Genomic DNA, 25,264 nt, shown 5'->3' on the forward strand with positions numbered 1-25,264 from the left:
GGGAAGAGGCTTTTATGTCAGAGAAGTTTTCTGCACAAAAGGATCAAGGCGGACCACAGGAAATATAGCTGAGCAAACCTTAAGACTATGTATGAATTAGAGAAACTTTGCATTTAGACAAAGTAGAAAAGGTTTTGAGACAGACACCTGTGAGAGTGTTTTTTGGAATGGGTCAAGATCTCTTGATCTCACAAAGGCCCCCCAAATAGCCAAAGAAAACCCAAAGTGACTCCAATGATCCATCTCATAACCCTCCTAGAGCCTCTCAATGGAAATGGCAGAACAAATGTCCAGTGTTGCTGAAGCAGAACAAACGAATCCACAATTGAAAATATTAACCGGAGCTTTCCTCTAAGGGGCATTAAAATGTGCCAAAATGGGCATCCACTCTGAAAGACCAAACATGTAGAAAGGAAAAGGAAGATTTGCAATAAATGGAAGTTTAGTTGTGTGTTTTTGCTGTAATAAATACGAAATGAACAAATTCTTCACATGCAGACTGATCCTAAATCCCCAATTCTACTCTATGAGTCATTAGAAATCTGATACTACAAGTGACTTTCTGAAGACATTTAAGAAAGCGCTAAAATGTAATTCTGGAGTCAAGGCTGAGATTTTAAAGTACCTTTCTAAGGAATTTTTTTTCTTTTACTGCTAGAAAATGGAAAAAGCAGGTTAAAGAGAAAGAAGAAGCCACTAGTTAGCAATAGGTAGACTGCTTTCTAAACTCCTAACTACTATGACCCACAGAAGTGAAACAAATAAATTTGTTTAGCTTTCTTGAAAATGAAGAAATGAGGGATGACCAACAAGTTCTTTAAACTTTCCAAAGTAGCAGCAGCTTCACTCCTTCTGAAAGCATATTTAAGCTGTCAACTAAACTCGTATACTTCCCCTCAAAAAGTGGAGGCCAAAGGAAATTTCTCACCTTGCAACAGAGGAGGCTTGGGCTTGCTTGTCTGTAATTTCCAGGACAAGAACAAGAAAACAAACAACCATACTACGAAAATGTTTTTAAACTTCACTCCATCTCATAGGCAGGAAGATTCTCACTGAGCCACAATGAAAAGAAGAAATGTTTCATCATCAGAGAAGTAGCAGTAAACAGAGCAGGAGAGCAGGTTTTACAACAGAAGCAAAAGTAAAGGGTAGTGTTTATTTTACAGAAGGGATGTCTATAGCAACCCAGGTTATATGAAACTTGAACCCAGGGGAGGAGACAGGATCTCTGTAGGCAGCAGAAGAAAAGAAAAATTTTATCTCCTACTTACAGTGCCCTTTATTAGCCTTTCTAAGGGAATTCAGAGCTGAGCATCTTCCCCGCTCTTATGCAGCAGAGGCAAGATGTGTTGCTGTGAGATTTTTATAAGGCCCTGGGAACTTCCCCACTTCATCTCTTTGCTTTCAGCGGAGTGAAGACTTGCCTTTGTACTCATTTTGGTGGCCACAAGCCTTGTAATCTGGTCTCCCTATATTTCTCCCCAGTCTTTGGAATTAGAATTGGTGTTGACACTGAGGTTGCAAGGGATTGGAAAGGAAGTGGTTGCACTGAGGATATTCATGGGCAGGATTTTTTTTTTAACTTTTTATTTTTTTATTTTTTACAATAAACTGCATATATTTAGAGTGTACAATTTTGTATCCCAATCTCCCAATTCATTCCCCCCCCAACCCTCCCTGCTTTCCCCACTTGGTGTCCATATGTTTGTTCTCTACATCTGTGTCTCTATTTCTCATGGGCAGGATTTAATGAGACTTTAATTCAGAATGGATCCCAGGAGAGAGAATGAAACTTTGCCCTAATGAGTTAACCTGGAAAAACAAATCCTGCCAAAGAAGGGTTTAATTCAGCTTCTTTCAGAAATTCTGGGTGGGTTAAGGAGCACTTGGTGGAGAAGTTAAACTCTAGGTGGGCAGATTGCTGAGGCCCAGCCTGCCTTATAAGTAAAATCTCTTTGGGAACTTTCAATATTGGTCTCATAATTTGCAAATTTCTACATAAGTTTTCAACAGTTGAAGGGCTGCCCTTCTGCCGACATGGAAGGTGACTAGGCTGTGGCTCTCCTCTTCTCACTAGTTTTATTTAAACAAACTAGAATTTACAAGGTCACAATTTATGACCCCTGGGTCACGTGAAGCTTTGAGGCGCTGTAGATAGGAGCAGCTTAATACAGGGCCATGAAACAAGCATTGTCTGTTTTAGTAGGAATGGTGGTGGAAGAATGTGACAGGTAGTGGCGCAGCCCTACATTGATTTATCCTTATTTCTAGGGACCAACTTCTTTTTGGTGGTTTATGGAGACAGGGGTAATTGGAAAGAGAAGTGAATAAGTCAGAAGATCTGGATTCCTGTTCACGTTTTGTTACTTTCTTTCTGTGATCTTGGGCAAGTCACATAAACTGTCTGAACCCACTATCTCATCTGCCTACCACCCTGGGACGAAAAGAAGATCAAATGAAATCATGTAGACACCTTGAAAACTGTGAAGCACTCCACAAATGTGAATGTTTTCTAAATTTTAATTCATTGCATGAGCCACCAAGTAAGCTCTTCAGATAAATCAAGAGTTTGAATATGGACTTGGGAGGAGGAGGCAACATCCTCAATCTGATGGACATTAGGTAATGGGAATAGTGGGCTATGGAAGATAGAGCGAAGTGGGAAAAAAAAGAAGAAAAAGGAGGGAAAGAAAGTAGAAAAGACATAAAATCCCTAGAGAAAGGCACGGCTCTGGTGCTGATGGGGCCTTGTGATCCTAAAATATAATCCTATTTGAGTATGGACCAATGGAATATAAGTGACCAATCAAAAGTTATTTCCTAAAAGTAATTAGTCAACAGGACAAATACAAGTTGTCCAGCAGGCAAAACCATGAACCTTTGGGGGTAAAACAGATTGTATAAGAACAGCAGGATGTGGGAAAGGGTGGTGGTGAGGGTAAAAAGTACGCAGAAGTCTGGGGACTTGGTTCCTGCCACTGACTTACAGTAGGTAGGCCCTTGAAAAAAATCACTATCTGGTTGGTTCCCTAATCTATACATACTGACCTCAGATCCTAAGTGAGAAAAATTAGACTACGTGATCTATTTAAAAAATCCATCTTTGTTACTTTTATGTGACTTTGGACAAGTCACATAAACTGTTATATTCACCCATGTGTTCACCACAGATGTTAATATTTTCCCCATATTTGCTTCAGAGTTTTAAACAAAGAAATAGAATGTTATAAATATAGCTTCCCATTCATTTCTCCTCCTTCTCCCAGAGGTAAACACCATCCTGAGTTGGTGAGTACCACTCCCATGAATATTTTTATACTTCTAGGTATATGAGTTTTTAAAAAAACACTGAAATGTTTTGAGAGTTTTTAACATTTACATAAATGGTTTCATACTGTATGTATCCTTCTACATCTTGATTTTTCAGCAATATCATACTATTGAGAAACAGATAATTAACTACTATACTAGAATTTTAACCCTAAAATAGTATTTCCTATAGAGGGGGCAGGTAGGTCCAGTGGTCATCCTGGATTATGACCTCCTTGTGCACAGGTGTGAGAGATTCTTAAGGGGACTTAGATGATCTTATTTAGGTCTGATCCAGCTCTAATATGTTATGATCAAATGAGACCCTGTTATGATCTAATAGGATCAGACTAATTTCCATCTTTTTAGACCTCCTGGATATGGTCATTTATCAACTAAATATCCATCATTTACTTATTTCAGCTGAAAACCAAGACAAGAATAAATACCTAATTTCTTTAGTACTGTTTTGTTTATGTTTGAATCATCAAGGTTAATTATTTGCTTCTTTTTATGATACCTTATTTTCATTAAATCCATGAATGCTCATAGTAAAAGTCTGACCATATTCCCATGGAGCATTTGATTTGCTGATCAAAGACTTAGAGTTAATCAGTATTTCCTTGAACTAACCCTTTTAATCAAAGCATAATGATGACTACTCACAATAAACTATAAAGAGAACACCATAAGTGGAATCTCACATTTTTCTAGTTATTCAATCATTCTGAGAACACTAACATATATAATATACATTACCATATGCGTATTAAGAAGCTTTTCATCATCAAATGAATAAATATTTAAGATCCTTTGGAAATACTATATTATGACTCTCGATCCTGACTTTAGGCATAAACATTCTTTTAAAGAGGAAACATTCTATTTTCTCTCTGTACCATTCCAACTCTTCAAAGACAGTGGGGTATGTTGTAAGGAAAGAGCATATGCCAGAAGACCTGGGTTTGAACTCGAGCTCTGACATTTATTATAGCTACTTGTGTAATTTTGGACAAGTTACTAAACCTCTCTGAATCCCTCATCTGAAAATAGGATATCTCACAGTGTTACTGGGAGAAATTCATTTATTTAACAAATACTAAGTACCCATAAACAGCTCCAAGCACAGTGCCAGGCACATAATAGCTGCTTAATAAATATTAATTTCCTTCTTTTCAAAGTTTGGTGAGGTCTTATATCTTCTAATGCATATCTTAATTATAGATAATTAAGCTCTCTTTAGGAGAATATTGACATTTCTGTTAGTTTCGAAGACGTTATGGTTTTCCTACATTGGGTAGAGTTGAGTGACTCATCTCTCAAGAGCCTACTGGCTGGTTTTCACAAAAGGGCTGTAATGTAGGTGACCAGATGACTTCTAATAAGTGTGGGATTTGGGAAGTTCTCCAAGGGCAAGGTTGTGATGATCTGATGAGAAGATACTTGTGAACTATCTCTAAAAACTCTGATATGCTGACCTGGTACATAGTATCTGCAGGAAAGATTCTGAATAGACCTCTGGGCTGCCTCATTCAGAATGCAGTTCCCTGTGTGGCATGAGCTAGGCAGGGGCCATGTGGCCTGCCTGGGGTGGTGATGGTGCCCTTTCTGCACCATGTCAGGAACTTATTGTAATAGTTTTTCTGGGGGCAGAACTGCCTCTGAGGGCTGTACTCATCTCTGCTGGTTGAAAGAGAGTGGCTTTGAGAGGTGAGGCCAGAACCACCCTTTCAGAGACAAGAGCCTACCTCCCACTGGTGCTATTTAAGAGGCCCCAAACACTTCTATCCAAAAATATCTTCCTTAATGAAATCTTGCTTCTATCTGGAATTAGCAGCACTCTTTAAGGGTCTTCCAGAGACCGTAAAAATATTACCTTGAATTTCAGCTGAATAATGCCCTTGCTTGCTTTCATGGTTTACCATATCAGTATGAATCTCTAAACAATAAATAGTTTAATGTAGCCTGTTTTTGAACTTTATCTAAATGGAGTCCCATAACTTTATCTTATGGGACTTGCTTCTTTTGTTTCACCTGTTGATGTGTGAATTTGTGATTTAGTTACTTTTACTGTTAAATGGTATTCAGTTGCATGAATATCCCACAATTTATTTATCCATATTTTACTGGGATGATTATGTGAGTTTCTCCCACTGTGGGCGATTAATAACAGTGCTGTTCTGAATATTTTTTGTTTTCCTCTGAATATTCTTGAGCAAGTCTCCTGGGCACACCTACAGTGGTTAATCCATATACTTATTTAGGAATGGAATCGATCGGTTTTAAAGTTACATGCACGTTCAACTTAATTAGGTAATGCCAAACTGTTTTCCACCTTCATTTTACCAATTTAACACTCCAGTCATGAATGGATATGAATTGTTCTTGCTCCATTATGTCACCAACATTTGGTTATTTTTTGACTTAAAAATTTTTTGCCCATCCTGTATAAAACAATATCTCCTTACAGTGTTAACATACTTTCTTGATTATCAAAGGGATTATTTCCTTCATATTTTTATCGGTGGACATTTGAATTTCTTTTTTCTGAAATTCCAGTTCATGTCTTCTCCCCATTTTCCCATTGATTGTCTTTTTCTTATTGATTCATAAATACCTTATGTACTAATCCTTTGCTGGTTATATGTATTACAAATATTTTCTCCCAGTTTGTGGCTTGTTGTTTTACTTTCTTGATGGTAGTTTGGATGAATCAAAGTTCTTAATTTTAATGTAGTCAAATTTATTTTTCTTTCTATATGTTTAAGAAATCTTTTCCTATCCATGGTCATAAAGATATTTTTCTATATTGTATTCTAAAAGTTTTATATTTTTACCTTTCACATTAAAATCTCTTTAACTTTTTATAGTGGATAATTTCAAATATATACAAGAATAGAGAAAATTGTATATTAACCCCCTTTATTCCCTTTATACAGCATTAAAAATGTTCAAATCAGGGCCAATCTTGTTTTATCTATACTCCCATCCATTACATCCACTAGAACATAATATTTTACCCATTAATATTGTAGAATATATTTCTAAACTATACTATTTTAAAAACAACTATGATAATATCATACCTAAAATATTAAAATTTTTTTAATATCATAAAATATCTATTGAGTTCCTCATATTTATATCTTTAGTCAACCTACAATTTGTTTTTGTGTATGGCATAAAGGAGGAATACAATATAATTTTTTCCTATATCATAACAATTGTCCCAGCACAATTTATTTAAAAGTTTATCTTTTTCCTTCCTTTCTGTAATGCCACCTCTGTCATAAGTCAAGTTTCCACATATGCTTGGGTTTGTTTCTGGGATTTCTTTTCTGTTTCATTGGTCTATTTGTTTTAAGATACTGTCTTAATTATTATAGCATTACAAATCTTGATATTTGGTAGGGCAAGTCCTTTGACTTTTTCTTTATCAGAAATGTCTTGGCTATTCCTGGTCTTTTGCTCTTCCATATAAAAATTTTAGAAACAGCTTGTCAAATTTTACACACAAAAAAACTGGGGGGGATTTTTATTAAAATTGCATTAAATCTGTTAAGTCAATCTGAGGAGATGTCATCTTTACAATATCTTTTTTCTGTGAACATATCTCTCCATTTATTTAGGTATTCTTCAGTGTCTTTCAATACAGTTTCAAAATTTTCTCCATAGGGTTTGCACAACTGTTGTTAGATTTATTCCTGTTTTTAATTTTTTGCTGTGATTGTAAATGGCTTCTTTATATAAATTTTATTTACTAATTGTCACAATTGACTTTTATAACCTGATTTATACCCATAACCCTTGCTAAATTCTTTTCATTCTAATAATTCACTTAAAGATTCTTTTGGATTTTCTGCATAGATGAACATATAGCCACAAATAAACACCATTTTCTCTCTTCCTTTCCAATCCTTATGCTTTTTCTTTCTTAATCTTATATTATTGTATTGTTCATTACAATAAAATAAATCTTATATTGTACTTATTGTTCATTAGTACATCTTCTTTGGAGAAATGTCTACTCAAATCCTTTGCTTGTTTTTAAATAGGGTCATTTATCTCTTTGTTGTTGTGTTGTAAGTGTTATTTATATATTCTGGATACAAAATCCTTACCAGATACATGATTTGCAAATATGTTCTCCCATTCTGTGGGTTATCTTTTCACATTCTTGATGGTGTCCTTTGAAGCACAAGCATTTAAAATTTTGACGAAGCATAATTTATCTATTTTTTCTCTTCATTTATTTTAGTGTCATATGTAAGAAATATTGCCTAAACTAATGTCACAAAGATTATTCCTATATTTTAAGAGTTTTATAGTTTTAGCTCTTATATTTAGGTCTATGTCATATGAGGTAGGGGTCTGACACAATCTTTTGCCTGTGGCTATTCAGTTGTCCCAGCACTGTTTGTTGAAAAGACTGTTCTTTCCCCCATTGAATGATCACAGCATGCATGTCAAAAATCAGTTGACCATAGATGGATGGGTTTATTTACAAACACTAAATTTCTATTTCATTGATTTATATGTCTATCCTTATGTCAACGCTATAATTGTTAATTTTATGTTTCAGCTTGACTGGACCACAAGGTGCCCAGAAATTTGGCTAAACATTATTTCTGGGTGTGACTGTGAGAGTGTTTTAGGTTATGTGTGAGCTCCGCAACATGGACTTCCACTCACCAAGGCCAGCCTAGCTATGGCCACCACTAGGTCCCTGATCTGCCGCCAGAAGAGATCCATACTGTGTTCCCAATATGGCACCATTCCCTAGGGTAATCAACCAGCTCCCTGGTGGCGGGTTGACTACTTTGGACACCTCCTTCATGGAAGGGGCAGCATTTTGTTCTTACTGGAATAGGCACTTACTCTGGATATGGATTTGCCTTCACTGCACACAGTGCTTCTGCCAAAACTACCACCCATGGACTTACAGAATGCCATTTCCAATGTAGTATTCCACAAGCATTACTTCTGATCAAGGAACTTGTTTCACAGAGGGAAAAAAAATCACAGAAATGAGCACACGCTCATGGAATTCATTGTCTTATCATGTTCCCTACCATCCTGAAGCAGCTGGATTGACAGAATGGTGGAATGGGCTTTTGAAGACTCTATTACAGTGCCAGCTAGGGGGCAATATCTTGCAGGGGTGGGGCAAGATTCTCCAGAAGGCTGTTGTTAGCCCCCTGTAACCATAGGTTCTGCATCCATGGATTCAACCACTGGGGATCAAAAATATATATATTTTTTAATTTCAGAAAGTTCTAAAAAGCAAAATTTGAATTTGCTATGCACCAGCAACTATTTACACAGTACTTACACTGTATTTACAACTATTTACATAGCATTTACATTGTATTAGGTATTATAAATAATCTAGCGATGATTTAAACTATACAGGACGATGTGAGTACATTATATGCAAATATGCCATTTTATGTAAGGGACTTGAGCATGTGCAGATTTTGGTATCCATGAGGGGCAGAGGTGTCCTGGAACCAATCCTCTGTAGATACCCAGAGATGGCTGTCAGTTGACACTTGAACAACTTGGGGGTCGGGGTGCCTATGCTCTAAGCAGTTGAAAACTTCATATAACTTTACAGGTAGCCTTCCATATCCACAGTTCCATGGATGGTGTAGTACTGTAGTGCCTGTTTATTGAAAAAAATCTGCATATAAGTGGACCTGCAAAGTTCAAATCCATGTTGTTCAAGGGTCAACTGTATAGGTTCTGAGTCAGCATCCAATACAGGCTATATCTTGTTTTATTGCTCTTCGTTTTGCTTCTCTTTAAAGATTGCATTTTTTTTTTTTACAAATTGAAGGTTTATGACAACATTCTATTGAGCAATTCTATTGGCCTCATTTTCCCAATAACATCATTTTTTAATTAAAGTATGTACATTGTGTTTTTAGACATAATGCTATTGTACATTTAATAGACTACAGTGTAGTGTAAACATAATTTTATATGCACTAAGAAACCAAAAAATCTGTGTGACTCACTTTATTGCAGCATTTGCTTTATTGCAGTGGTCTGGAACCGAACCTACAATATCTCCAAGGTATGCCTGTATATGGTGCTGTTTCTCTGATAGCCAGGATTCACAGATCCAGGGATCAAGTGGTGGAAATGGGAGTGGCAACACTTACTATTACTCACTAGCAAAACTTTTGCTTCACATTCCCACAACTTTATGTTCTTCTGGTCTAGATGTCTTAGCTCCAGAGGGAGGAATGCTTCCACCAGGAAACAAAACAGTGATTACGCTGAACTGGAAGGCTACTACCCAGCCACCTTGGGTTCTTCACGCCTCTGAATCAATAAGTAAAGAAGGGAGTTACTGCACTGGTTGGTGCGATTGATCTTGACTACTAGGAAATTAGACTACTACTCCACTGTGTGTGTGTGTGTGTGTGTGTGTGTGTGTGTGTGTGTGTGTGTGTGTGTGTGTCTGCTATTGGTTCTATTTCTCTCGGGAGCGATGACTAATACAAGTATCATGCTGGGTTTTTTTGTTGTTTGTTTGTTTTGTTTTGTTTTCTGGCTGCATTGAGTCTTAGTTGTGGCACACAGGATCTTCATTAAGGCATGCAGGATGTTTTGCTGCGGCGTGCAGGCTTCTCTCTAGTTGTGGCGTGTGGGTTTTTTTTCTCTCTCTAGTTGTGGCACATGAGCTCCAGGGTGCATGAGCTCTGTAGCTGTGGCACTCAGTTGCTCCACGGCATGTGGGATTTTACTTCCCTGACCAGGGATCGAACCCATGTCACCTGCATTGCAATGTGGATTCTTTACCACTGGATCACCAGGGAAGTCCCTATCATGCTGTTTTGATTACTATAGCTTTGTAGTAAGTGTTGAAATTGGAAGTGTGAATCCTCTAACTTTGTGCCTCTTTTTCAAGACTGTTCTGGCCATTCTAGATCCCTTGCATTTCTATTTGAATTTTTGGATCAGTTTGATAATTTCTACAAAGAAAAAGAAGCTGGTATTTTTTTTCCTACCAGCATATTTATTTGATATTTTACTAGAGATCTGACTTAGTACAGTAGGACAAGAAAGCTAGTATTTTAACAGGGGTTGAGTTGAATTTGTAGCTCAATTTGGGGATTACTGCCACTTTAACAATATTAAGTACTCCAATCCATGAACTCAGGATGTCTTTCCATTTGCTTAGATCTTCTTTAATTTCTTTCAACAGTGTTTTTTTGGTCTTCAGTGTACAAGTCTTGCAGTTTTTTGTTAAATTTATTTTAAATATTTTATTCTTTTTTGATGCTATCATAAATGGAATTGTCTTATTAATTTTATTTTTGTATTGCTAACTGTTGATGTATAGAAATATAACTGATTTTTGCATTTTGATCTTATATCCTGCAACCTTGCTGAACTTGCTTATTAGTTCTAATAGTTCTTTGTGAATTCATTAAGATTTACTATGTACAAAATCATGTCATGTAGAGATAGATACTGGCAATAGAGATAGTTTTACTTCTTTCTCTGAAATCTGGATGAATTTTATTCTTTTTCTCGCCTCATTTCCCTGGGTAGGACCTCGAGCACAAGGTTGAATAGAAGTAGTCATGGAATGGTCTTTAAAAAAAAAATCAACTCAAAATAATTTCTGACTCTTATTTCTCTCAGGTCATCTGGTCCATATGTCTTAAAAAGGAAGTTTGGTTATGGACTGTGGCTATCTCTAGAAAGGAATCATCTCTTCTTAGCTGCTTACTGGCGAATGATCAGGGTGAATGCGGTGAGGAGTTATATAGACCTATTTTGGAAATTCAGGAGTCTACCTGAACATTCCTGGGCATAATGTGCCTTTCTTTACCCTAATAGCAGCTTCAGGTCAGCCTGATTGTTACACCCTCTAAGGGACAGCCCAGCCAAAAGGACATCTGGGGTATTCAAACTTAATTCTGGTTCAGCCACTTAGATTCTTTTGTTAGACTGACATGGTCCAAAATCATGAGGACCATGACTACTTGGTTGAGTATACTACTCACAAAGTCTTCCTTCAGTTGCCCAAGCAGGGTAAGGTGGGGGATATAATGTGTCTCCATTTATTCTTAAAAAAAAATACCCTTGTCCCACTCGCATTTGACCCTTCCAGATGAAAAATCTGGCGTGGGTAGGGAAGAACTGGAGAAAAGGTGAAGTTACAGCTACTAGGATAGGTCACACTGATTTTGTGGCTGTGGAAGGACAGCAACAACCCCAACACCTGGAAAAGAAACATCTTAAGCCCTAAAAACTGTGGAAAGGTGGGAACAATTAATATTCTCTTTGTCCTTAAGATTTAGCACTGCAACCTGGCAAAACAATTGTATGGTTTGTTTGAGGCAGACTGCTGTCAGGCTGAAAATCTTACCTGCTGCTGGGTTTGTGATCCCTGTCCATGTACTATGAAAACAGAAAAACTCATGTGGACATGACATGGTACATTCTGTGCCTGATGCTATCAATGTCAGCTCCCAAAGGTGGACCCCTCCTCCTATATATACGCAAACACACAGAGTGGCATGACCATGTTTCAATCTGACTGGTACAAAATAATCTGCCTCTCCTAAGGACTGAATAGCTTTGGTTGTGCTATGAATGATGATTGAGACTGGTTTTAGACTATATCCTGGCTCTCTGAAAGAAGACCTATAGATCTTATTGACCTATAAATCTCCCTGGGGGACATGGTTGAGGTCACTACTGCAAGTTGGCCTCATCCTGCTGCTTGGAGACCTGATGACAGTGGCCTATGCTGTATGATATAAGTAGAATGGATTTGGTTACAGCTTCTATCAGCCAGATTAATCAGAGTGGCCAACAGAATGACTTACTCATGTGAAAATTAATCAGAAGACAAGATGATGTAGAACTGAGGGTGTATGTTGTTGAGAGACACTCTGCCATGGGTCTCTTATGCTTCCCTTCATATTACAGAGTATTCCAAGAATGCAAGGCATTGACAGCTCTTTACTCAAGTCATTTCTCAGAACTATCTTTGTAGTAAGCAACCTTAAACTATGAGGTAATATCTCCCTAGGACAAAAAAGCAGGCTTGCTTACTGCTTGCTATAAAACAGTGGATTTCCAAAGTTCATGGATGCAAAGAATGGATTGGTGGTTGCCAGAGGCAGGGGTGGGTGTTGGTGGGTAAAATGGGTGAAGGGAGTCAAAAGGTATGAAATTCTAGTTATAAAATAAATAAGTCATGGGGATGTATTATACAGCATGGAGATTATACTGTATTGTATATTTGAAAGTCACTAATAGTAAATCTTAAAAATTCTCATCACAAGGAAAAAAATTAACTATGGATGGTGAGAAATGTTAACTAGATTTATTGTGGTAATCATTTTGCAATACGTACAAATATTGAATAATTATATTGTACACCTGAAACTAATATAATGTGTGTCAATTTTACCTCTATAAAAATACTACATGATATATAAATAAAATGAACTATAGGTATTACAACAAAATAACAACACATAACAAACAAAAAACAGTGGGTTCCCCAAGCTCAGCATTCCTCTCAGGTAAAGCATTTCACCATGTTTGCAGACATGCATGTGGGTCCTCTGTATTGTCCCTGTTGAATTTGAGGGCAAGGGGAACTGATGCAAAAGGCTGTTGCTTATGTTGCTTGTTGTATTGTGATTAATAAAGTACTGTGTCTCTGACCCAAGAGTCTCATGTCTCTGTCAGCATCCACAAAACAACAATAAGCTAACTTATCAACTTATAAGTAGGGTAAAATCAAATCCTAGACCTGACGTGTATGAGAGTTCCCTTTGCTCCATGTCCTCACCAACACTTGATATGATCAGTCTTTTTCAATTTTAGAAATTCTAACAGGCGTGTATAGTGGTACCTCACTTTGGTTTTAATCTGTGTTTCTCCAATGAGCTTATTTCCATCTATATATTTCTTTTGATAAAGTATCTGTTAAACCATTTTGCCCATTTAAAAGCTGTGCTCTTTGTTTTCTTATATATCCTATTATATTCCAGAAACAAGTCCTTTGACAGATAAGTTATTCATAAATAATTTCTCCCAGTCAGAGCCTTGGATTTTCATTGTCTCTAACAGTGTCTTTTGAAGAGCAGAAGTTTTTAATTTTGATAAAGTTCAATTTATTAATTTTTTTCTTTTATATATTGTGCTTTTCATGTTATATGTAAGAAATCTTTGCTTAACTCCAGGTCATAAAACTTTCTCCTGTGTTCTCTTTCAAACGTTTTATTGTTTATCTTACCATATGGCAAGACTTTACATTTATTTATTTATTTGGCTGCATGGGGTCTTCGTTGCTGTGTGCAGGCTTTCTCTAGTTGCGGAGGGCGGGGGCTACCTCTCACTGTGACGTGTGGGCTTCTCAGTGCAGGGGCTTCTCAATGCAGTGGCTTCTCTTGTTGCAGAGCACGGGCTCTAGCGCGTGGGCTTCAGTGGTTGTGGTACATAGGCTCAGTAGTTGTGGCTCGAGGGCTCTACAGCACAGGCTTAGTAGTTGTGGTGCATGGGCTTAGCTGCTCCTCGGCATGTGGGATCTTCCCACACCAGGGCACCAACCCGTGTCCCCTGCATTGGCAGGTGGATTCTTAACCACTGCACTACCACGGAAATCCCAGATTTTACATTTATGTCTACAATCAATTTCAAATTAGCTTTTTATATGGTGTGATGTTATGGGTTGGTGTTTGTTTTGTTGCTTATGGTTATCTAATTGTTCCAGCACTAGTACCATTTACTATACTTTGTAACTGTTGAAAATCAATGGACCATATATATGTAAGTCTATTCTTGGACTCTCTATTTTGAACTATTGACTTATTTGTCTTATTCCAATACCACACTTTGTTGATTACTTTCCAAGTCTTGAAGTCAGGGAGAGTAAGTCCTCAAACTTTGTCCCTCTTTTTCAAAGTGTGTTTGCTATTCTATGTTCTTTGTATTTCCACACAGATTTTAAAATAAGCTTGTCAACTTCTAAAAAACCTGCTGGGATTGTGATTGAAGGTGAGTTGGATCTATAGATCAATACAAAAATAATTGATATTTAACATTATTGTCTTCTGATCCAAGAATGTGGTATGTCTCTACTTATTTAGAGTTTCTTTCTTTCTTTCTTTCTTTCTTTCTTTCTTTCTTTCTTTCTTTCTTTCTTTCTTTCTTTCTCTCTCTCTCTCTCTTTCTTCTTTCTTTCTTTCTTTCTTTCTTTCTCTCTCTCTCTCTCTCTCTCTCTCTCTCTCTCTTTCTTTCTGGCTGCACTGCACAGCTTGTGGGATCTTAGTTCTCTGACCAGGGATTGAACCCTGGCCCTTGGCAGTGAGAGCTTAGAGTCCTAACCACTGGACTGCTGGGGAATTCCCTAGAGTTTCTTTAATTTCTCTCAGTAATGTCTTATAGTTTCAGTATATAGGTCCTATACAGATTTGTCACAAATAACAATATTTTTGATGCTATTATAAGTGATTTTTTTACATTTCAATTTCTATTGTCTTTACTACTATATAAAAATTCAATTGATTTTTGTATATTGATCTTGAATGCTTCAACCTTGCTAAACTTACTTATTAGTTCTAGCAGACTTTTTGAGGATTTCATTGCATTTTCTTTATAAACAACCATGTCTTCTTCAAATAAATACAGTTTTAATATTTCATTTCCAAATGGGGTGAATGTTACTTCTTTTTCTTGCCTTACTGCATTTAATTATGAAAAAAAGATAAAACAACAGATTACCTTGCCTTGTTCCTTATCACAGACAAAGACATTGTCTTTAATCATTAAATATGACAATAGCTGTAGGTTTCTGTAGATGTCTTTTATCAAATTTAGGAAGTTCTTTTCTATTCTAGATTTCTAAGATTTTTTTTTAAAGAACTTTTATTGAGATACAGTTAACAGACAATAAACAGCATATATTTAGAGTGTACAATTTGGTATCCCAATCTCCCAATTCATCCCCCCCAACCCTCTCCGCTTTCCCCACTTGGTGTCCATGTGTTTGTTCTCTACATCTGTGTCTCTATTTCTGCCTTGCATTTCCTCTTGCATAGCTGTTAGCATTTGCCTTATGTATTGAGGTGCTCCTATACTGGGTGTATGTATATTTATAATTGTTATCGCCTCTTCTTGGATGGATCCCTTGACCTTTATGTAATGTCCTTTCTTGTCTCTTGTAACATTTTTTATTTTATCTGATATGAGTATTGCTACTCCAGCTTTCTTTTGATTTTCATTTGCATGGAATATCTTTTTCCATCCCCTCACTTTCAGTCTGTATGTGTCCCTAGGTCTGAAGTGGGTCTCTTGTAGACAGCATATATATGGGCCTTCTTTTTGTATCCATTCAGCCAGCCTGTGTCTTTTGGTTGGTGCATTTAGTCCATTTACATTCAAGGTAATTATCAATATGTATGTTCTTATTACCATTTTCTTAATTGTTTTGTTTTTGTTTTTGTAGGTCCTTTTCTTCTTTTATGTTTCCCGCTTAGGGAAGTTCCTTTAGCATTTGTTGTAGGGTTGGTTTGGTGGTGCTGAATTCTCTTAGTTGTTGCTTGTCTGTAAAGCTTTTGATTTCTCCGTTGAATCTGAATGGGATCCTTGCTGGGTCGAGTATTCTTGGTTGTAGGTTCTTCCCTTTCATCCCTTTAAATATATCATGCCACTGCCTTCTGGCTTGCAGAGTTTCTGCTGAGAAATCAGCTGTTAACCTTATGGGAGTGCCTTTGTATGTTATTTGTCGTTTTTCCCTTGTTGTTTTAATAACATTTCTCTGTCTTTAATTTTTGTCAATTTGACTACTATGTGTCTTGGTGTGTTTCTCCTTGGGTTTATCCTGCCTGGGACTCTCTGCACTTCCTGGACTTGGGTAGCTATTTCCTTTCCCATGCTAGGGAAGTTTTCAAATATAATCTCTTCCAATATCTTCTCGGGTCCTTTCTCTCTCTCGTCTCCTTCTGGGACCCCTATAATGTGAATGTTGATGCATTTAACATTGTCCCAGAGGTCTCTTAGGCTGTCTTCAGTTCTTTTCATTCTTTTTTCCTTATTCTTTTCTGCATCAGTGATTTTCACCAGACTGTCTTCCAGGTCACTTATTCGCCCTTCTGCCTCCGTTAATCTGCTGTTGGTTCCTTCTAGTGTATTTTTCATTTCCGTTATTGTGTTGCATATCTCTGTTTGTTTGCTCTTTAATTCTTCTAGGTCTTTGGTAAACTTTTCAATCTTTGCATCCAGTCTCTTTTCAAAGTCCTGAATCATCTTCACCATCATTATTCTGAATTCTTTTTCTGGAAGGGTGCCTATCTCCTCTTCATTTAGTTGTTTTTCTGGGGTTTTATCCTGTCCCTTCATCTGGTACAAAGTCCTCTGCTTTTTCATTTTCTCTATCTTTCTTTGGCTGTGGTTTTCAGTTCCACAGAACAAAATACTGCTGATACTGCTGTCTGCCCTCTTGTGGAGGAAGCTATCTAGGAGGCTCATGTGTGCTTCCTGATGGGAGGGACTGATGGTGGGTAGGGCTGGGTGGGCAGAGCTCAGTAAGACTTTAATCTGTTTGTCTGTTAATGGGTGGGGCTGTGTTCCCACCTTGTTGGTTGTTTGGCCTGAGGCTACTTAGCACTGGAGCTTACAGGCTCTTTGGTGGGGCTAATGGTGGACTCTGGGAGGGTTCACACCAATGAGCACTTCCCATAACCTCTGCTGCCAGTGCCCTTGTCTCCTCAGTGAGCCACAGCTGCCCCCCACCTCTGCAGGCAACCCTCCAACACCAGCAGGTAGGTCTGGTTCAGTCTCCTTTGGGGTCACTGCTCCTTCCCCCTGGGTCCTGGTGAGCACACTTTTTTGTGTGTCCTCCAAGAGTGGAGTCTCTGTTTCCCCCAGTCCTGTGGAGGTCCTGCAATCAAATCTAGCTGGCTTTCAAAGTCTGATTCTCTGGGGATTCCTCCTCCCCTTGCTGGACTCCCAGGTTGGGAAGCCTAACGTGGGGCTCAGAACCCTCACTTTAGTGGGTGGACTTTTGCAGTATAACTGTTCTCCAGTTTGTGAGTCACCCACCCAGCATTTATGGGATTTGATTTTAATGCAATTGTGCCCCTCCTACCATCTCATTGTGGTTTCTCCTTTGTTTCTGGATGTGGGGTGTCTTTTTTGGTGAGTTCCAGTGTCTTTCTGTCAATGATTGTTCAGCAATTAGTTGTAATTCTGGTGCTCTTGCAAGAGGGAGTGAGTTTTTTTTTTTAATCAGAAACGGATGTTTGATTTTTTTCAGATGCTTTTTATGCATTTATTGAAACATTCACATAGTTTTTCTTTTTTAGTCTGTAAAAGTGGTAAATTACATTGATAGAGTTTTGAGTGTTTAAGCAAACCTTGCATTCCTGAGATGAATCTCACTTGGGTCATAATGTATTATCCTTTTTAATGCATTGCTGAATTTGAATGGCTAAAATTTTGTGAGGAATTTTGCATCTATATTCATTAGGTATATTGGTCTTTAGTTTTCTTTTTTTTATAATGTCTTTGATTTTGGTATGAGAGTAATTCTAGCCTCAGAATGAGTTGGCATAGAGTCTCTTTCAATTTTCTGGAAGAGTTAGTGTAGAATTGGTATTATTTCTTCCTTATATCTTTGGTAGAATTTACCAATGAAGTCATTTGGGCCTGAAATTTTCTTTGTGGGAAGAATTTTAACCATAAATTCAATGTCTTTAATAGATTTAGGAATATTGTTATATGATTTTTTTTCTTGAGTGAACTTTTGTAGTTTTTGTCTTCCAAATAATTTGTCTATTTCATCTAAATTGCTAATTTATTGGTATTCCCTTACTATCTTTTTAATATCTGTAGACTTTCTAGTGATATCTCTCTCTAATTTCTAACTTGGTAATTTATGTCTTCTTTTTTTCCTAATCAATCTGGCTATAGGTTTATCAAGTTTATTGAACTTTTCAAATAACCAACTTTTATTTTCATTTATTTTCTCTATTGTTTTTTCTCTTTTCCATTTCATTAATATATGTTTTAATCTTTATTATTTCCTCTTTTCCTCAGTTTTATTATTTCCTTTTATCTTTGGGTTTCATTTGCTTTTCTTCCCCCTCTAGTTCTTTAAGGTGATTTAAGGACTTTCTCCTTTTCTAACATAGGACTTTAGCACTGTAAGTTTCCAAGTACTGTTTATTGGCATCCCATAAATTTTATTGAATTCAAATATTCTACAACATTTCTTTTGATTTCTTCTTTGACTCATGGATTATCTAGAAGTGTGTTATTTAGTTTCCAAATACTTGGGTATTTTTCAGAGATCTTTCCGTTATTTATTTCTTTTTTAAAAAATTAATTAATTAACTAATTAGACTGTGTTGGGTGTTTGTTATTGCACACAGGCTTTTTCTAGTTGTGGTGAGTGGGGGCTACTCTTTGTTGCAGTGTGCGGGCTTTGCATTGTGGTGGCTTCTCTTGTGGAGCATGGGCTCTAGGTGCACAGGCTCGAAGAGTTCTGGCTTGCAGGCTCTAGAGTGGAGGCTCAGTAGTTGTGGTGCACAGGCTTAGTTGCTCCACGGCACGTGGGATCTTCCCGGACCAAGGCTTGAATTTGTGTCCCCTGCAGATTCTTAACCACTGTGCCACCAGGGAAGTCCCTGTTATTTATTTCTAATTTAATTATATTGTGGTCAAAGGGAATATCTTGTATGACTTAAATCCCTTAAAATTTATTGAGACTTATTTTATGTCCTGTAATATTGTCAATCATGATAAATATTCTCTTTGCACTTAAAAAGAATGTGTATTCTGCTATTGTTGGATGGATCCATCTATAATTACCAGTTAGGTCAAATACCAGTTGATAATATTGTTCAAGTCTTCTGCATCCTTACTGACTTTTCTGTTTGTTCTATGGATTATTAATACAGGGATGTTGAAATCTCTTACTATAATTGTGGATTTGCCTCTTCCTCCTTGCAAGTCTGTCAGTTTTTGTTTCATGTATTTGGAAACTCTGTTGTTAGCTGCATAAATGTTTAGGATTGTTATATCCTCTTGGTGAATTGATCTCTTTATTATTATCCCTGGTAATATTCTTTGCTTTGTAATCTACATTATTTGACATTAATAGAGTCACTTCAGGGACTTCCCTGGTGATCCAGTGGTTAAGACCCTGTGTTTCCAATGCAGGGGACGTGGTTCGATCCCTGGTAAAGGAACTAAGATCCCACATGCTGAGCAGCCAAAAAAAAAAAAAAAAAAAAGTCACTTCAGCTTTCTTTTATTAGTGCTAATATACCTTTTTCCATTCTTTTACTTTTAACTTATTTGTGGTTTTATATTTATAGTGAGCTTCTTGGAGGTAGTTTGCAGTTGGGTCTTGCTTTTCCATCCAATCTGCCAATGTCTGCCTTTTAATATTGATATTTAGACCATTTAATAATCATTTAATGTGATTACTGATATGATTGCGTTTAAATCTACCACCTTGTTCTTTTTTATTTAGCTCATGTTCTTTGCTTCCCTTATCTGTTTTCTTTTGGATTAAGTATTTTTATTATTTTATCTCTTTTATTGGCTTATTATGTTATAACTTTATTATGTTATTCTAATAGTTGCTTTAGAGTTAAGAGTATATACATCTTTAATTATCACAATCTACCTTGAAGTGATATTATACCACTTTACATACAGTATAAGAAACTTAATAAAAAACAAAAAACTTAAAACTATATACTTCTATTTTTCCTTTCTGGACTTTGTGCTATTGAGTCATACATTTTACTTCTACATATGTTCTAAAGCACACAAAACATTACTATTTCTGTTTTAAAAAGTTGAACTGTTTTGTGCATTTTACTACAACAAAAAATGGGGAAAAATTTGAACTATCTTTTAAAGGATTTAAATAACAAGAAAATAATTTTTTTCTATCTACCCATGTAGTTGCCATTTCTGATACTCTTCTTTCTTTATGTATATACAAAGTTTCCATTTGGTGTTATTTTTCTTCTGCTTGAGGAACTGCATTAAGATTTCATGCAGTATAGTTCTGCTGGTGATTAATTCTTTCAACTTTTTAACCTGAAAAAATTCTTTCTTTCACCTTCATTTTTGAAAGATATATTTTTGTTGGGTATAGAATTCTACATTCTTAGGGGCCTTTTTTTCTTTCAGCACTTTAAACATTTCTTTCCCACTGTCTTCTGATTTTCATTATATCCAATAAGAAATATGATGTTGTTCTTATCTTTGTTCTTCTGTATATAATGTGTCTTTTCCCTGTAACTACTGTTAAGATTTTCTTTGTATCATGGGTTTTAAGAAATTTGATTATGATGTGCCCTAGTATAGTTTTCTTCATGTTTCCTGTGTTTAGGTTTGTTGACTTTCTTGGCTCTATGGGTTTATAGTTTCATCACAATTAGAAAAGATTCATTATTTTTTCAAAAAATTTTTTTTCTGATTCTCACTTCCTTCCATTTTCAGGAATTCCAATTACACATATGTAATGCTGCTTGAAATTGTCCCAGAGTTCACTGATCATCCGTATACAAGCATAACTTGGAGATACTGAAGGTTCAATCCAGACCACTGCAGTAAAGTGAATATCACTGTAAAGTGAGTCATACAAATTTTGGGTTTCCCAGTGCACATAAAAGTTATGTTTAAACTATACTATAGTCTATAAAGCATGCAATAGTATTATGTCTAAAAAAATGTACACATAATTTAAAAATAATGCTGTTGGATCATCCCCTTCTCAGGAACAACTTTTCAATTCAGCTGTTATTGATTCTTCAAGGAACAAAATAGACTATCTCACCTGACAACTACAGTACAGTCAACATCACATGGCTGTTTGAATAACACCAGTAAAAAACCTGCTGTGGGTCACCCACCACCCTCTGAAGCTGCTGCCAATCCCAGCTCTTCCCCATTGCCCACAATCTGCTTTCCCATTTCAAATCCTCCTCAGCCTGTCTATTCTAACTGCATTCTTGTAGAATTGCAGAAGGACCTGAGACTCAAGCCCCATATGTTGACAGTTTTAGTCAAAACAGTAGAATCTCTGAGCATCAGCAATGTAAACATACTTCTTTGCCATTATCCTCTACTTCAATTTAAATGAAGTGTCTGAAGCTCATGGAGAAAAAACATTTGATGTCTGATGAGAAGTACAAATACAAATTTACGGAACATAAAGCCAAGAACCAAGAGTACAATAACAATATTAAGATTATGGAGAAACAGAATACAGATGGTGAAAGACAAGGTGAAAGTACAAAACCAAATTCAAGTGAAGACGTGAAAAAGGTTTGCACTCCCTTTAGGGAGACTTGTTCAACATCTGTGCTTCCAGATTATTTGACTAATTACCTCACCATAGTTTCCTCTGAGCAACGTCAGCGTTATGAGAGAGAATTCAGAGTAGACTATGAGGAATATAATGCCTTGTATGCCAAGATACTGACTTTATGTAACATATTTATCTAAATTCAAAAAGGAAGCACCTTTCTCCAGACTCAAAAGAATATCAGGATGTTAATAACAGAATCTCACTAGAATATCAGAAGATGAAAGAGAAGAATCCTAGTTATTGTGCAGAAAAACAGATGTCAATATCTTTACAACAAGCTGATTCACGTTAAAAACTTGATAGATAATTATGACCAGCAGTGAGTAGTCATAGCACGAGAACAGTATTAGGACCATAGTAAATAAATATAAGCTTACTTATTTAAAATTCCAAATTACTTGCTTTAAGATTCTAAAAGGATGAAGCTTCTCTGTTGAAACACTCAGTATTACTACCATAATTTAATTTAAATTTTCTTTCTTTTCCTTTTTATGTTTATTTTAATTTTTGTTTTATGTTTATTTTGTTTTTTATTGGATTTGATTTGTTTATTTTTATGTTGATTTATGTTGATTTTTATTTTTATGTTGATTTGTTTGTTTTTGTTTCTTTTTATTTATTATTAGCATTTACTTTTTATTTCATTTTGCCTTGCTTTTCTGTACTTTTGAAGGTGTTTCATCTGTTCCCTCTACCTCCAAAATTTGTTTCATTCCCTTTTTAAAACATACTGGGGATCCAGTGTGTTTAAATAAAAAATGTGCACATTTAAAAAATAAAAAATAAATAAATAAATAAAAATAAAAAATAAAAATAATGCTGTTGGGAAAATGGTGACAATCGACTTGCTCAATGCAGGGTTGCCACAAGTCTTCAACTTTAAAAAAAATGCAATTTGTGAAAAAGAGCAAGTACATCAAAATGAGGTATGCCTGTATATATTTTTTTCAGTCATTTTTCTCTTTCAGTTTCTATTTCTGTGTCTTCAAGTTCACCAATCTCTTCTGCAACAACTAATATGGCATTAATCTCATCCAGTATATATCAAGAAAGTATTGAAAAAGAAGGATAATAAGGGGAACACATCCTATGAGATATTAAAAAGTATTATAAAGCTATATTAATTTTATTTGTGTGGTACTAGAACCAGAAAGGTCAGTAGAACCAAATAAAGTCTGAAAACAAACTCAATATATAAGAATTTTCTGTATAACAAAGATGACTGTATTTCATAAAGCCCAGTGGCAGTGCTATGAGGGGTATAAAGATGAAAAAGATGCAGTATCCAACCTAAAAGGAAGGTTGAGATAAGAGCACAACTTTTAATACAAAATAAAAAGGGTTAAGTAGCATAAGGGACATAATAATTAAGGAACTATATAAATTCAAAGGCAGGAAAAATCAGTCTTGTTAAGGTCTGCCAAGCTTTGAATGTTGGACCTTGCTTTGTGTCCCAAAGATTGTCAGCCCAACCTGGTTGTGCAATTTCAACTAAAATTATGCCAATGTGGGGACCATAGAGGCTACTCTACCACACTTGTAAGTCATTTCATTAGAGTTGCCTCAGAACTCCTGGTGGGGCAATCCCAAGAGTCCTCTCTGATTGTCTTGCTTGGTTTTCTTAAACAAGTCCATTCTGCTAGACCCCCAAATCTGGGCAGCCCCTTCCTTTTAACTCCAGTCTCTACAGAATCATTTAAGCAAATGTCTGCATGTTTCTGATTCATTACTATGTTGTGACAACTATTCTTAAAAACCCTTTTGATGTTTACAAGCCTTTAGAGTCACTCAATAGGCCTGCCTGAGCCAGTGTCCTGGAACATGAGTATCTCCTTCTCCTTCACAGCCAGTGGAGCAGAATAACTTTGATGGGATAGAATGGTCTAGCAGTCCTGAGGCTGGGTGTGGTGAAGTCACATGGATCCGGAGAAGGTACCAGCCCAGTCTCCCTGAGCAGGTAGCTTATCTTTCTCTAAATGTTTCTCAAAGGGTCTCCTGTGCACCTCTTTTATTAGCATCATTTAAGAAGCTTGATAAAGATTCCCGGGCCCCACTTCAGATCCGCAAGTCAGGATCTCAGGATCTAGGTCCTTAAAAATTGTTTTTCACAAGCTTCTCTGCATGCTAAGTCTTCTAAAATGACCCCTGCTTTGTTTCTAGTTTTGGAGTTGCTCAATCTGATAAATACTGCCCTTGAAACAATGGCTCGCAGAGACTTTACCTGTTTTTAAAAAGGCATTTCACAACCCCTGAGCCTTAAACCTCAATGGAAGTCACCTAAGACATGGTCTACTTATTAGCCACAGAGTATAGCAGTTATGGCCTAATCCTCAGTCTGCAGCCTTTTTTTTTCACTTCCTTTCCTCTCTGTAGCCTACCGTTCCCAGCCCAACTTCTTTTAGGAGTCCTGGCCTGTAACTAGGCATTTCCTAAGGTTAAAAACTGATATCCTAGAGGTACAGATGCTCTATATTCTCAAGACCTGTCCATTCTTTCTTTAAAATTTGCCCTGCTCCTTTCTTCCCATTCCTTCTGCCATACCCTAGAGACTCTTATCACCAGAATTAAGCTCACATACAGCCTCTTTTTGGTCTGTATAATACCAGTCTTCCCTCTCTCAAGTCTTTCCCACCCACTTCCCCCCCGCCCCCCCGCACCTGCTCAGAAGTCTAAAAGGACTTGTGATATCAACCATATCAAGTCTAAACTCCTCTGTTTGTTTTCTAGGCCCTTTACAATCTATCCCATTTTGCCTGTTAGACTTTATTTCCCACTGTTCTACATATGCTTTCCATTTACTGCCCACAAACATATACTGCTCATTTCAACTCATGGGCCAGATTCATCTCAGTGTTCCCAGAACATGGTATAAGAAGGCAGGGTAGGGATTCACGAAATGTGAGTCAACTGACTCAATAGTTGGCATTTGTTTCCCTTTTTATGTCTAAATCCCATAAATCCATCAAGTCTCACACTCTGCTTGAAGACTTCCCCAGTTTCTCTAGCTCTTATGACCTCCCTATTTGTTGGGAAAAAAATCAGAGAAAAGACAGGAACGAAGGAATGAAGGAAGGAAGAAATATGGGAGAAGGAAGGAAGGAATGGAAGGAAGGAGGGAGGAAGAAAAATTCCCCACAAGAATAGGCTTCAGGAGTTGCAAAAGCAAAGGGAAGAGAAGGAAAAGTTTGTAGTCTGATAACTCCCATTCTGAAGTTATTCAGGGAACAGGTCAGTCATGGAATATTCTTTGACTTTCTGTAGTGTCATATATCTATATCATTCTGTTCAGAACACATATACTGTCAGTGTTGCTTGCTAAGTGTTTCAGATGCATTTATTCTGCCTCTGCCATGTTAGTTCGAGTCATTTCTTCCTGCTTCCCTGATCCCCTGTGTTGAGCTAAATGCTCCCTGTCCATGCTCCTGTGACATCCTGTGCTTACTTTTAACTCAATATCTAGTATTGAAGTGCCTTTTTGTGAGTCTGACTTGCCCTTAGACTGAGAGAAGGTCCAGGCTTACTTGTGTTTGTATTCTCTGTGCCTTTTATAGGTATGCATAGATGCAACATAAATGACATTTG

The 25,264-nt window shown here is 36.7% G+C and overlaps 1 protein-coding gene across 8 annotated transcripts in view; it reads right to left on the reverse strand.

The window, feature by feature from the left end:
• Positions 1-25,264, reverse strand: part of ASIP (agouti signaling protein) — a 159,215-nt gene that overhangs the window by 22,796 nt on the left and 111,155 nt on the right. The window lies entirely within an intron of this gene.

The sequence above is a fragment of the Hippopotamus amphibius genome, chromosome 12 (genome assembly GCF_030028045.1).
Source record: "Hippopotamus amphibius kiboko isolate mHipAmp2 chromosome 12, mHipAmp2.hap2, whole genome shotgun sequence".
NCBI lineage: Eukaryota > Metazoa > Chordata > Mammalia > Artiodactyla > Hippopotamidae > Hippopotamus > Hippopotamus amphibius.